Source organism: Coenobita brevimanus, chromosome 38 (genome assembly GCF_032717465.1).
Source record: "Coenobita brevimanus isolate Jiangsu-jjx chromosome 38, ASM3271746v2, whole genome shotgun sequence".
Lineage (NCBI taxonomy): Eukaryota > Metazoa > Arthropoda > Malacostraca > Decapoda > Coenobitidae > Coenobita > Coenobita brevimanus.
The window spans coordinates 13,677,528-13,690,326 of record NC_136991.1 but is presented as its reverse complement, the minus strand read 5'-3'; the positions used below and the strand labels follow the sequence as shown (position 1 = coordinate 13,690,326).

At 41.3% G+C, this 12,799-nt stretch overlaps 1 non-coding gene across 1 annotated transcript; it reads right to left on the bottom strand.

Annotated features, from left to right (window-relative positions):
• Nucleotides 1-11,957: 11,957 nt before the first annotated feature.
• On the bottom strand, nucleotides 11,958-12,030 carry TRNAV-UAC (transfer RNA valine (anticodon UAC)). The gene has a single exon. It is a non-coding gene; the product is annotated as a tRNA-Val (tRNA).
• Between the last annotated feature and the right edge of the window lie 769 nt (nucleotides 12,031-12,799).

The window sequence follows — 12,799 nt, the reverse complement described above, 5'->3', positions numbered from 1 at the left end:
AGAATAAGGAGGGAAGCCCAAAAACAGTTTGAGGAGGACATCATAAATAAAAGTAGTGATCAACCGAAACTATTTTACAGCTACATCCGAAGCAAAACCAAAGTAAAACATAAAATGCAATCCATTACATATGAGGGGATTACCTACACACAAGAGAAGGATATTTGTGAAGCACTAAATAAGGATTTCCAATCAGTTTTTACAGAAGAAAATAATTATGAGAGGGATTATATAGAACATGGATGCCCACACATACTACCAGATATACAAATATCAGAAAAAGAAATACAGGAGGAGCTAAGTAAATTAGACAAAGGAAAAGCAAATTTTCCTGATGAAATTTCATGTTGGGTGCTACATGAATGTGCAAAAGGAGTTAAGTAAACCATTATTTTTAATTTTCAAGGAATCCTTGGGACAAAGTAAACTACCAGATTTTTGGAAGAAAGCAAACATTGTTCCCTTATTCAAGAAAGGGAATAGACAAAATCCATTCAACTACCGACCAGTATCACTAACTTGTGTTGTAAGCAAGGTATTAGAAAAGCTGATAAGAAAAGTTTTGGTAAATCATCTAGAAGAACACAGTATGATAATAAAAAGACAGTGTGGTTTCAGCAAGGGAAAATCATGTGTTACTAATTTGTTGAGCTACTATGATAGAGTAACTGAAACATTACAGAACAGAGAAGGATGGGTGTACAGTATCTATTTAGATTTCAAGAAAGCATTTGACAGAGTACTGCACCAAAGACTTTATGGAAACTGTATCATCATGGAGGACTCCAAGGCAAACTCTATTGTTGGATGCAAGATTTTCTATTAAAAAAAAAAAAAAAAAGGGGAAATGAGAACAGTACAAAGGGGAAACTACTCATCATGAAGAGAGGTGACTAGCAGAGTAACATAGGGCTCAGTGCTGGCACCAGTTATGTTTTTAGTGTATATAAATGATATAGACAGTAACACTGGAAATGAAAGCTATCTAAAAATGTTTGCTGATGATGCAAAAATACAAAGGAGGATTACTAACACAGACTCATGTAAAGAGCTACAAGAAGAATTAAATAAACTTCATGAATGAAGCAATACATGGCAAATGGAATTCAGTGTGGACAAGTGGCATGTAATCATCATCATCATTGCAATCAAGTTTGGTAAAAGTGGAAAAAGACCTCATTGGGATTATAAGTTAGGAAGCAAATCCCTACACACATCAGAAAATGAGAAGGACCTAGGTGTGATTATCAATAACAGACTATCTCCGGCTGACCACATCAGTAAGAAGGTACGGAACATGTATACACTGCTTGCAAATATGAGAAAAGCATTCACATACATAAATGAAGACATGCTAAGAAAGATAATAACATCATCCATCAGACCAACCCTGGAGTATGCGTCAGTAGTCTGGAGTTCACATCTCAAAAAACACATAGATAAGATTGAAAAAGTCCAAAGGGCAGCTACAAGATAGATACCAAGCTTAAGGTATCTAAGCTACGAAGAAAGACTAGAAAAAACTGAATCTACCTACACTACAGGAGAGAAGGAAAAGAGGAGACATGTTTACGCTATACAAATGCATGTCAGGGAAGGAAAATGTAGGCATAAATGATTTCATAACCTATGGGGATGCATCAGCAAGAGAACACTGCAAAAAACTGCATAAAAAGAGAGGCGATAAATACGTAAGGAAATTTAGTTTCCCAAATAGGGCAACTGATCAGTGGAATGCACTGCTGAATGAAATAGTGTGTGCCAAAGCAATTCATAAATCAAGGACATGTACGATAAAAATGGTTTAAGACACGGGACAGTACGAGCTTGACTCATTCCTGTAAAGATACAATTACGTAAGAACAGTTAGGTAAGAACACACAAACACACACACACACAAACACAAACAAACACACACATACACATCGAACAAAACATAACACCTGCTCTGTCACGGGGAGATGTGAATTTATATATTAAATATGCTTAAATATTGCTTGAAAATAGAGACAAGGAATTGACTTGTGAAAATCAAGCAGTGAGTTTTACTTTATGCCGGCTTACGTCGTCGATTCTCTAAGGACGAGAATTTATAAACTTTCTCAACAGTACACAGCAGAAACTAATTACTCATGCGTGCTGTTTGTTAGTACTCTTAGGCTCTTGAGAAAGTGACTCCACCCCTGACAATCAGTAACTAATGTTATTAATGATAAACAGGTTCTTCCCGGTGCATTAACTCCTGGTTGGCTCAATGGATTTGAGCTTGATACAAAAGAACTGGCCTAAGTACCAGTAATGAATAATGTAAAGCATTTGTGCAAACTAGGAGCGGCAACTAAAATAAGCTTAACGTGGAGAAATAAAACACGAGTTTAACTACATTAAGCTCAAAGAAAAAGAACCGTAAATTTATTCATTACGATGAAATAAATTTACGTTAAATGAGTCTCAAAAATGAATTAAAAATAACAAGGAGAATACACTTACTCACTCATTCAAAAGCTAAACACTTAAACCTAGAAAAAACGAAAAGAAATACTGGTCAGTGGAGGGAAGCTGAGCAAAATGAACTGGGCACCTGTGCAGGACATCAGATGCTGTAATTCGCTAAACCCTCTTCACCAATTCACCGTCTAGGTGGAGATTTCAGGAACTCGCTGTACAATGGCGGCGCTGCCTTACACTGGGCACAACGATCCTACTCTCGCGACAATCCAAACCTGACTAAGTTCAAACTATGGAAGAGGGCGAGGGATGGCCATGTGAACTTCAGTGGTTAACGGAAAGAAAGTGAGCGATATACACTCACAATAAATCACTCAGTGAAGGCATTAATGTTGTGCATAAGAATGATCACTTGTGAAACAGTGAGAAATGTTCTGAAAACCATCCGATCAGAGAAATACGAGGACGGTTGAACTGAGTGATGCCCAGTGGGAATTCCAGTAGAGTTCATGGTTTTCCCACCTAGGTACTATGTTACGAATTTATAAATACGCTGGCGCAAATTCGTGACATTATGCCCCATCAAAATTAAATTTTTTCTTCAGAAAAAGTTTTCGATATACATACATATAAATCCTAACTCAGTCACACAAGATTCACACTGTGGTGTGTGTACTATCCTGCTACAGGAGAGAATCACAGTTGCCCATGAGCGTAAAAACCTCGTATTTACGTTAATAGAAGCAAGCTTGAGGAAAATACTCTGTGATGATGATGAAAAATCCTGTACTCAGGTCAAACTGAGCAAAAAGTTTGCTACATTTACATTAACAACTAATTGTTATGTAGCGTGATGTATGTAATACACGGTGTAGGTGTGACAGTTGTGGTGTAACTGTGCCTACGTGTAAAATTATGTAATACAAATCAAGAGTAAATAATGGCGACGAGGCAGAAGAGAAGATGCGGCAGCATGTTGCAGAGACGATCAGCTGATCTCCACAACAAAATCGTTACACCCACCAGCTGCACCTGCAAAAGCAGTCAAGGTGGAACATCAAAAGTGTCGTGCAACAAACAATCTTTATTAAATTACAATTTCTCTGCCTAGCAGTCAGTATGTACACTAGAAAAAGTACGTCCTAGCCGAGAATTTTAAGTGACAGCCAATCTTTGTACATTCAAGGTTGCCATTATTATCATATTGGATACATTATTAACCGGGAAACGTGGTCAAACTGAGCGAAAAGACTGGGCGCCTGTGCAGGACATCAAATGCTGCAATTAGCTAAGCCGAGGGACCCAGTTTACTGGTTAATCCCTACTCTACACTTACAATTAACAGCAAGCTGAGAATCCCTACGCAGTCTTGGGCAGGTCACATTCTAACACCCACCGTGAGTGGGAACACTCATGTTGATAATGTGCATTCTCCGGGAATCCTCAGAGAGGCCTACAGCTTGAAACACCACAAGGTACTTCAAACACAGCCTCGAATTGTCTCTACGGGGTTCTCGAACTTCCCCCTTAGCCTACGGTACATATGTATGTACAGGCCCTGGACATGTGTCCTGTGGGGCCAATGGGCGAGATGTCAGGTCTTCACCCACATCACCACTGCCCTGTCGCTCAACTGACTCTGAGATTATGGTTGTGGATTCAAACGGCACAGGAAGGACATGTCCCTGATTGGTGGTATGTGGGCACACATTGCAGGAACGCATAAAACTATCTCTTTCCGGTCCCATTCCTGGCCAGAAAAAGTGAGCACGGATACGGCCCTGGGTTTTCCTTTTGCCCGTGTGACCTCCTGAGGCTGAACAATGACCCCATTCTAACACTGCTAGGCGATACTTAGCCGGAACGACAAACTGCAGTTGAACCTCGCCCTGGGGTGTTCGTGACTCACAGTACAGCCATCCTTATTTACGAAGGAACTTGACTTGACCTCCCCGTGAATACTTAATCACTCTACCCTTTTGTTTCTTCTGTACGGCAGCAAGTGTTGGGTCAGAATGTTGTTCTTGAACAACATCTTGGCTACAAATCAGGTCTTGCGGTGATGTAGTGGTCACTGGGGTGACACAGTTCAGAGCCTCGGTCATGGCTCGTGTTACTGTAGCCGAAGTCTGAGTAGCATCATCTATGGTGCAGCTATACTTGGCACCTGGAATATTGGCTATGATAAGGTCAAACAAAGGTCCTGGCATGACAACTGCAAGTGTCGTACCAGTGTAAAATGGAGATGTCACCTGGATATGTGCCTCAGGGAACAATCTCATTGATCCATAAAGAAGCTGAACTTGGATCTGTTGACCTATGTACTGCTCAGGCCGAACTAGACTCTGCCTGACAGAGCAACCTGAGGAACCATTATCTTTCAGGACCTTCACAGGAATGCCTACCACAAACCCTGGCTGAACAAGGAAGGCACTGTTGCCTGTGGGAGGGCCTGTGGAGGAAGCAGCTAGCCACTGATGAGGCTGCTGAATGAATGGTGCCCTGAGAATTAGATACCTGAGGGGTCGTATTCACTCTCTGGGGAGATGGAGCGTTGACCACCTGTGGCGGAGTGTTCACTGTCGCTAGGGGACTAGTGAACTGTAGGGAAGTACCAGTACTGCTAGAGACGACACCATTGTGCTGTTGCTGTGGAATGAAGGCTGTGTTTGCCTCCTGCCTCCGATACACTGGGCCTATTGCAGAAAATGATAGTCCCGATTGTCCATTGCGTGGCTGATACTGCTGCTGGTTAGGGTACTTGTTATACCCTTTCCACTCAGGTTTCTGGGTGATTTGACCCTGGTCCTTCTTCTGTAGTTTGTTTGGACCTTGGCCATTATTCTGCAAATGGCCTTGTTGCTGGGGTTCAGTCTGAGATGGTTTCCCAGATTTGTCAGCTTTCCTGTTCCAGGAGTGTTGCTTACGAGTTTGAAACCCATACGCAGTGAAGAATCCATCAGCCTTCTCCACCATTTGGCTGGCATCCCTTACCTGGCAGATCTTAAGCTGAGCCATAAACTCAGCAGGCCACGACTTTTCCAGCTGCGTGCACAGCATAAGGTCAATGATCCCCTCGCGCGTGGAAGGAGTTTCATCTTTCTCCATCCACTCATCTAAGTAAGCAGTAAGCCGATGAAGAAACTGAACGGCAGTCTCTTTTTCTTGTAAACGTGCCCTCATAAACTAACTCTTGGCGTCGTCAACTGTGAGACCGTACGTTTTGATGAGTGCAGCCTTCATCATCTCATACGTGAGATTGTCTCCACGAATTCTGTGGAGAATATCGAGGGCAGGGCCCTCAAACAAGGTAAGAAACTGGAGCCGCTTAGCTGCCTCATCCAGCTGGTGCAGCTGAGCCATGTCTTCTAAAAGAGCTATGAATGGCTCGATTCACACGCCTTCCTTGTATGGAAGAGGCTTGATGTGTGGGGTTGCCAGAACATGTGCAGAGAGAGCACTCATGGAGCTTGGGTTAGCTGCACCAGATGTGTCTGAAGCCAAAGAATCTCGCTTGAGCTTCAACATCTCAAGTTCATGTTTCTCACGTGCCTCACGCTCGGCACGTTCATGTTCTCGTTCTCTCTTTCGTTGTTCTCGCTCGTGTTCACGTTGCTCTCGCTCATATTCATGTTGTTTTTGCTAGTGTTGACGTTCTCTCTCAGTTCCTCGTGCTGTTCTCGCTCATGTTTGCGTTGAATTCTATGCTCTTCACGAGCATCATTCTCACGTAGCTGCTCGTAACTAAACCGAGAGAGGACGTAGTCCTTGATTTTTTCGGGGTCACTAAGCCCCATATCTTTGGCTTCCTGTATATAGATATTAGTAGTCATGATGCTAACTCAATTAAGACTGAGTGGGCTAAAGACTAAGTACTGACTGCTATTTTGCAGAGGAATGCCAATAGTCAAAAGTAAAGAATATAGGCACAGGTTGGTGGTGATCAGTTTTATCTAATTAAACTGGTAGAGAAAGAAAATTTAAAAAAGAAGCAACTGACTGGGAAAACTGTTACGTAAAATTAATTGAAATAAATCAATAACCACCAGTAAGACAGTGCCTATAGACTTTAATGATAAATACCTAAGTGTGAGTGAGTGAGTATTATCTCGTTAATAACATTAGAGCTAGTAGTTAATATCCTTGAATGAGGTCGCTAGATGTCACGGGAGGACGTGAATTTATATATTAAATATGCTTAAATGTTGCTTGAAAATAGAGACAAGGAATTGACTTGTGAAAATCAAGCAGCAAGTTATACTTTATACTGGCTTACTTTGCCGATTCTCTAAGGACAAGAATTTATAAACTTTCTCAACAGTACACAGCAGAAACTAATTACTCATGCCTGCTCTTTGTTAGTACTGTTAGCCTCTTCAGAAAGTGACTCCATCCCTGATCATCAGTAACTAATGCTATTAATGATAAACAGGTTCTTACCACTGCATTAACTCCTGGCTGGCACAACGGATTTAAGCTTGATACAAAAGAACTGGCCTAAGTACCAGTAATGAATAATGTAAAGCATTTGTGCAAACTAGGAGCGGCAACTAAAATAAGCTTAACGTGGAGAAATAAAACACGAGTTTAACTACATTAAGCTCAAAGGAAAAGAACCGTATATTTATTCATTACAATGAAATAAATTTACGTTACATGAGTCTCAAAAATGAATTCAAAATAACAAGGAGAATACACTCACTCGCTCATTCAAAAACTAAACACTTGAACCTAAAAAAAACGAAAAGAAATACTGGTTAGTGGAGGGGAGCTGAGCAAAATGAACTGGGCACCTGTGCAGGACATCAGATGCTGCAATTCGCTAAACCCTCTTCGCCAATTCACCATCTAGGTGAAGATTTCAGGAACTTGCTGAACAATGGCGGCGCTGCCTTACACTGGGCACAACGACCCTACTCTCGCGACGATCCAAACCCGACTAACTTCAGACTATGAAAGAGGGCTAGGGATGGCCGTGTGAACTTCAACGGTCAACAGAAAAAAATTGAGCGATATACACTCACAATAAATCACTCAGTGAAGGCACTGATGTTGTGCATAAGAATGATCACTTGTGAAACAGTGAGAAATGTTCTGAAAACCATCCGACCGAAGTAAATACGAGGATGGTTAACCTCAGTGATGCCCAGTGGGAATTCCAGTAGAGTTTGTGTTTTCCCACTTAGGTACTATGTCACGAATTTATAAATAAGCTCGCGCAAATTCGTGACACGCTGTAACTTGCAATTGCCGGTGTAACAAAGCAGAATTAGGAGGAGAAAACAGAGAGTGAGGAAAAAAAGAGGAGAAGGAGGAAAAAAGAGGAGCAGGAGGAGGAGGAGGTGAAGGAGGAGGGGCAGGAAGAAGGGTAAGAGGAGAAAGAATGAGATAATATGAAAGAGAAGAGGCACGAAAAGAAAAACGATGTACTGTATATGCGTAAAAAGAAAGTGTGTGGACATTATATATATATATATATATATATATATATATATATATATATATATATATATATATATATATATATACCGTACATATTAATAGAAAATCGGGGGATATGAAAGAGAATGAGAAAAAAGAACGGAGGAGGAAGAGAAAGTTAGGAAAAGAAGTACAGAGAGGAAGAGAATGGAAAAAAGAGGAGACAGTGACGAACTCAGCTGAAAAGGAGGAAGAAGAAAGAGGGAAGAGTTGCAAAGGAAGTGGTGTGAGAAAAGGGGTTAATAAATGGTGAAGGGAAGATGATAGGTGAGGAGAAGGGAAGTGGGATGATGAGGGCAAGGTAAAAGGGATGGGCAAAGGGGAAGAAAAGGAAATGAATGAAGAGATAATGGAGTGAAAGAATACGAAGCAGATGAAGGAATAAAAGAAGAGTAGTTGTAAGAGAAACATGAAGCGGAAGGAAGAAAAAGTGAGGAGAAAAATAGTTAGGGAAGTGGAACAGGATGAAGTAGAGTAGTAAAGATGAGGGGAAGAAGAACTAGGAGGAAATGAGTGGAGAGGAGTGGTAAACAGAGAGGAAGGAAAGATGAGGAGTGAGGTACAGGTGGAGTTATTTGTGGAGGAGGAGAAGGAGAAACAGCGACATATGAAGGAGGAAGAATATATGGAGGAGGGGGAGGAGGAAGAAAAGATAAAAGTAGGAAGAGGACACGCGGGATATAGAAGGAAGGGAAAGTGAAGAATAAGTAGAATGCATAAACAGAGGAAGTGGATAGGTGAAGATTAAGATGCAGAAAAAGAAGTTTGGGAAAAAAGAAGAAAAAGGAAGTGGAGGAAGAAATACAAGAGAGACAGAAGAAGGAGGGAGGAAGCAAAGAGAGAGGAGGATGCAAGAAATAGAAGGGAAGAGGAAAATAAAAGGGAAGGAAGGAGAAAATGAAATGAAATGCCGAGAACTTGGGTCCCAAGCTGCTGACATAAAGCGTCGCTCGCTATGCCTCCACCAAGCCTTGGGCACTGACTCCCCATGCAACCTTCATGACAGAAGGGTTGAAATGAGACTAAACGTTAACTAAGCCGCCTCCATATCACCATGACCTTCGATCCATTGACCCTGATGACCTAATCCGTTCATCCTTGATGCATACGATAATACTGACAATAGTTTGACCGAAATCCGTCGAGGGGTTCGGGAGATATCGCGCCGACACCCATATGACCTTGACTTTTGCCCCAAGACCTTGCTGGCCTAAACAGTTCAACGTCCCTTCATATTGGATCACAGACAAAAGTATGGTCAAAATCCATCGAGGGGTTCAGGAAATACTGTGCCAACACCCATTTGACCTTGACCTTTCACCCCTTGACCTGACTGACCTAATTAGTTCATCGTTCTTTCATGCTGGATCACAGATAAAAGTTTGGTCGAAATTCACGGCAGAGTTAAGGAGATATCGTGTCCACACGTCCTTGACCTTGCTGATCTAATCAGTTCAGCGTCCCTTCACACTGTATCACTAACAAAAGTTTGGTTGAAATCTGTCAAGGTGTTCAGGAGATATCGCGCCCTCACCCATTTGACCATGACCTTTGCCCCTTGACCTGGCTTACCGAGTCAGTTCATCGTCCCTTCATACTCTATCACTAACAAAAGTTTGGTTGAAATCCGTCAATGGGTTCAGGCTATATCACGTCCAATATAATAAACTAGGTCATAAGGCCTTGACCTTTTACCCTTTGACCTTACTGACCTAATCAGTTCATCGTCCCTTCATATTTTATCATTGACAAGAGTTTGGTTGAAATCCATTGAGGGGTTCAGGAAATATAGTACCCAAAACGATATGACCTTGACCTTTGACTCCTTGACCTTACTAACTTAATCATTTCATCATTCCTTCATGCTTTACCACTAACAAAAATGTGGTCGAAATCCATATAGGGGTTCAGGAGATATTGCACTCAAATGACCCTGATCTTTGACCCCTAGACCTAGCTGACCTAATCAGTTCATCATTCCTTCATGCTGTATGAGCGACAAAGTTTGGTCGAAATTCGTCCAGGGGTTCAGGAGATATAGCGCCCACACCCATATGACCTTGACCTTTGACTCCTTGACCCTGCTGACCTAATCAGTTCATCACTTCATACTGCATCACTGACAATAGATTGGTGGAAATCCGTCGATGGGTTCAGGGGATATCACGCCCAGAAAAGTGTTAGGAACGCACAGACCCTCGCACACATACCCACGCACGGACGGACACACCAATCACTTACTGCCTTCTCCATCATAGCTGTGCGGAGGCTTAAAGAGAAAACGAAAGTAAAAAGGAGAATATTTGAAGAATGATAAGAAGATGAACGAAAGAGGAAGTATTGTAAGAAGCGCTGAGAGGAGAAGAAAAAAAGAAGACAAAATAAACGGAGAGAGAGAGAGAGAGAGAGAGAGAGAGAGAGAGAGAGAGAGAGAGAGAGAGAGAGCATGGAACTAAGGAAACCTGAAGGATAGGAATGGGAGACACAGGAAGGAGAGGAATGGGAGAGACAGGAAGGAGAAAGAGATATAAGATTTTTTTTTTTTTTTTTTTTTCAGAATAAGAAGTATGAGAAGAAAGAAAGGCTCTCCCACGCCCATCAATCTCTTCAGCAAAAAGTGGCACAAAAAGTTGGCAAGAAACACCGTGCCACATAAAACATCTTCATAAAAATTTAGCGGGAAAGCAGAAAAGTTAGATACATAACACCTCATTGTATCCTAAAAGATTGTGCAATAATTTAGTTGTGAAGGTTTAAATGACTGGAATGAGATATACCTAGCCATTTCCAGAGCTCCTAATTACTCGTAACTAATTCATTGCTCTGCTTTCAAGCTTGTTCCTTCATTTCTTCTTAATGAATCTGTGTTTTTCAAATAATAACTCGAGGACACGATATATTTTTTCCTGGTACCAGACCATTTCATTCAGCTTAGTAGAGCATGGTGGTAGTGTATGGGTTAATGAAGGCAATAATTTGTCTTTAGTTAAAAAAAAAAAAACTAGTAATATCAACAAAAGAGTAATGGAAGGGTTAAATCCTTTACTAAAAGTACTTGTTAAAATTCCTTGATCAATTCAAATCGCTAAATATCGGTTTTCTGCCCATCCTGCTATTCCCACGAAACTTAGACTCTTCTGATGGATTTTGATGTGATTCATTCGATTTAGAGCATCATTTCCATCGGAAATAACCAGATTTTGAGATATGACCCCACCCCCCGTCCCCCTGCAATAATGGGGGATCTTTGGGGAATGGGGGGTTTTAGGGAGGGGAGAAACACAGAAAATGGTCATTTCCGACTGAAATGAAGCTGAAAATCAAATGAATCATACCAAAATCCATCAGAAAAAACTAGATTTTATGGGTAAAATACGAAGCTCAAACTTATCCTGACCTAAAACCTAACCAAACTTAACTTAACCGAACCTAAAACCTAACCTAACCTAACCTAACCAAACCTAACCTAACCTAATCCAACCCAACCTAACCCAAACTGAAAGTAACCTACTATTCAAACCTTACATCTTCTTACCATACTCGTCAGACAGGGACACTGAACATACAGGTGCAACACACCGTGGGACCTAAGAAATTCATTGCTTGAATCGTTGTCTACAAAGCACCTTTGAAAAATGCGGCCTGGAACCGAGGGACACCTGCTGCACTGGACTACCATAATTTATCTACTCTGATTTTGAAATGAAAGCGGGAGGTAGTGGGAGGAGCAGCACAAACGCTGATTGGCTGTAGGTGATCCGGTGATGGCTGTGATTGGCTCGCTTCTCGCCGGCGTCGAGAGCTCAGTTTCAACCGAATTTTGTTGAGCCAGCAAGTCATCCTAGCCGGGTTGGAAGGGGGATGGTGGGATGGGGACACCCAAATATTATTATATCTTCCTTCAAACCAATTTGCGACGGAAGTGTATAAGGAAAATGTTGATGAACTTGAGGAGATGAGTGTGTAGAACATATAAAATTCACGGGAATGATTATGGGCCGAAAACCGATATTATCCTTTAAATCTACTGCTCCCGCCAGGGCTCGAACCTGGGACCTTCTGCGTGTAAAGCAGACGTGATAACCACTACACTACGAGAGCTGCGAGATGATTAGGTGTGTTGTAAGTGAAGTAGAACTACTAAGCACCTCATCCTTAGCGATTTATTTTGCATTCAACACCTGAACATTTTCTTGTGTTATTTATGTCTTTTAATACTGGCGTTCTTTGCTTCCGCAACAGAAAAAGAGGATATTGAGATGGAATGTGCAGTATAAATCGCCAAGACAGATAGGTTACGCAATCTCCACTACCGGTATCCACTTAAGACGCGGATGTGTATTGTGTCATTCTTGCTTCCTCCAGATGGTTTCATTCGCCTTAGAGGAGACGTTCCCAGTGGATGGGCAAGATACACATTTGCTTTCATTACACCCCTTCACTACCAGGGCCTTCCCCCAAGCCGAATAAAATCGTTTGAGAGAACAAAACTACGTTTCTTAAAGACATCATTGTACTGAAGGCGCTAAGGGAGTGTTCTTGTTAGATATCGTCTTTTCATAACGTCTTCCTTGGTGACTGGTTTACCACATAGCACCATAATATCCTTGTCGATATATATATATATATATATATATATATATATATATATATATATATATATATATATATATATATATATATATATATATATACACTGTATATATAGATAGAGAGAGAGAGAGAGATCAGCAAGGGTACCTGGCATTGCCGGGCCAAAAAGACAAACACTCTAATCCTGTTTGTTCCAGTTCAGTCTTTCTTTCTACATCACAAACACCATGTACAGTACCTCTTATGCTTTTCAAGAGGGATTATAAGAGGTTCATGA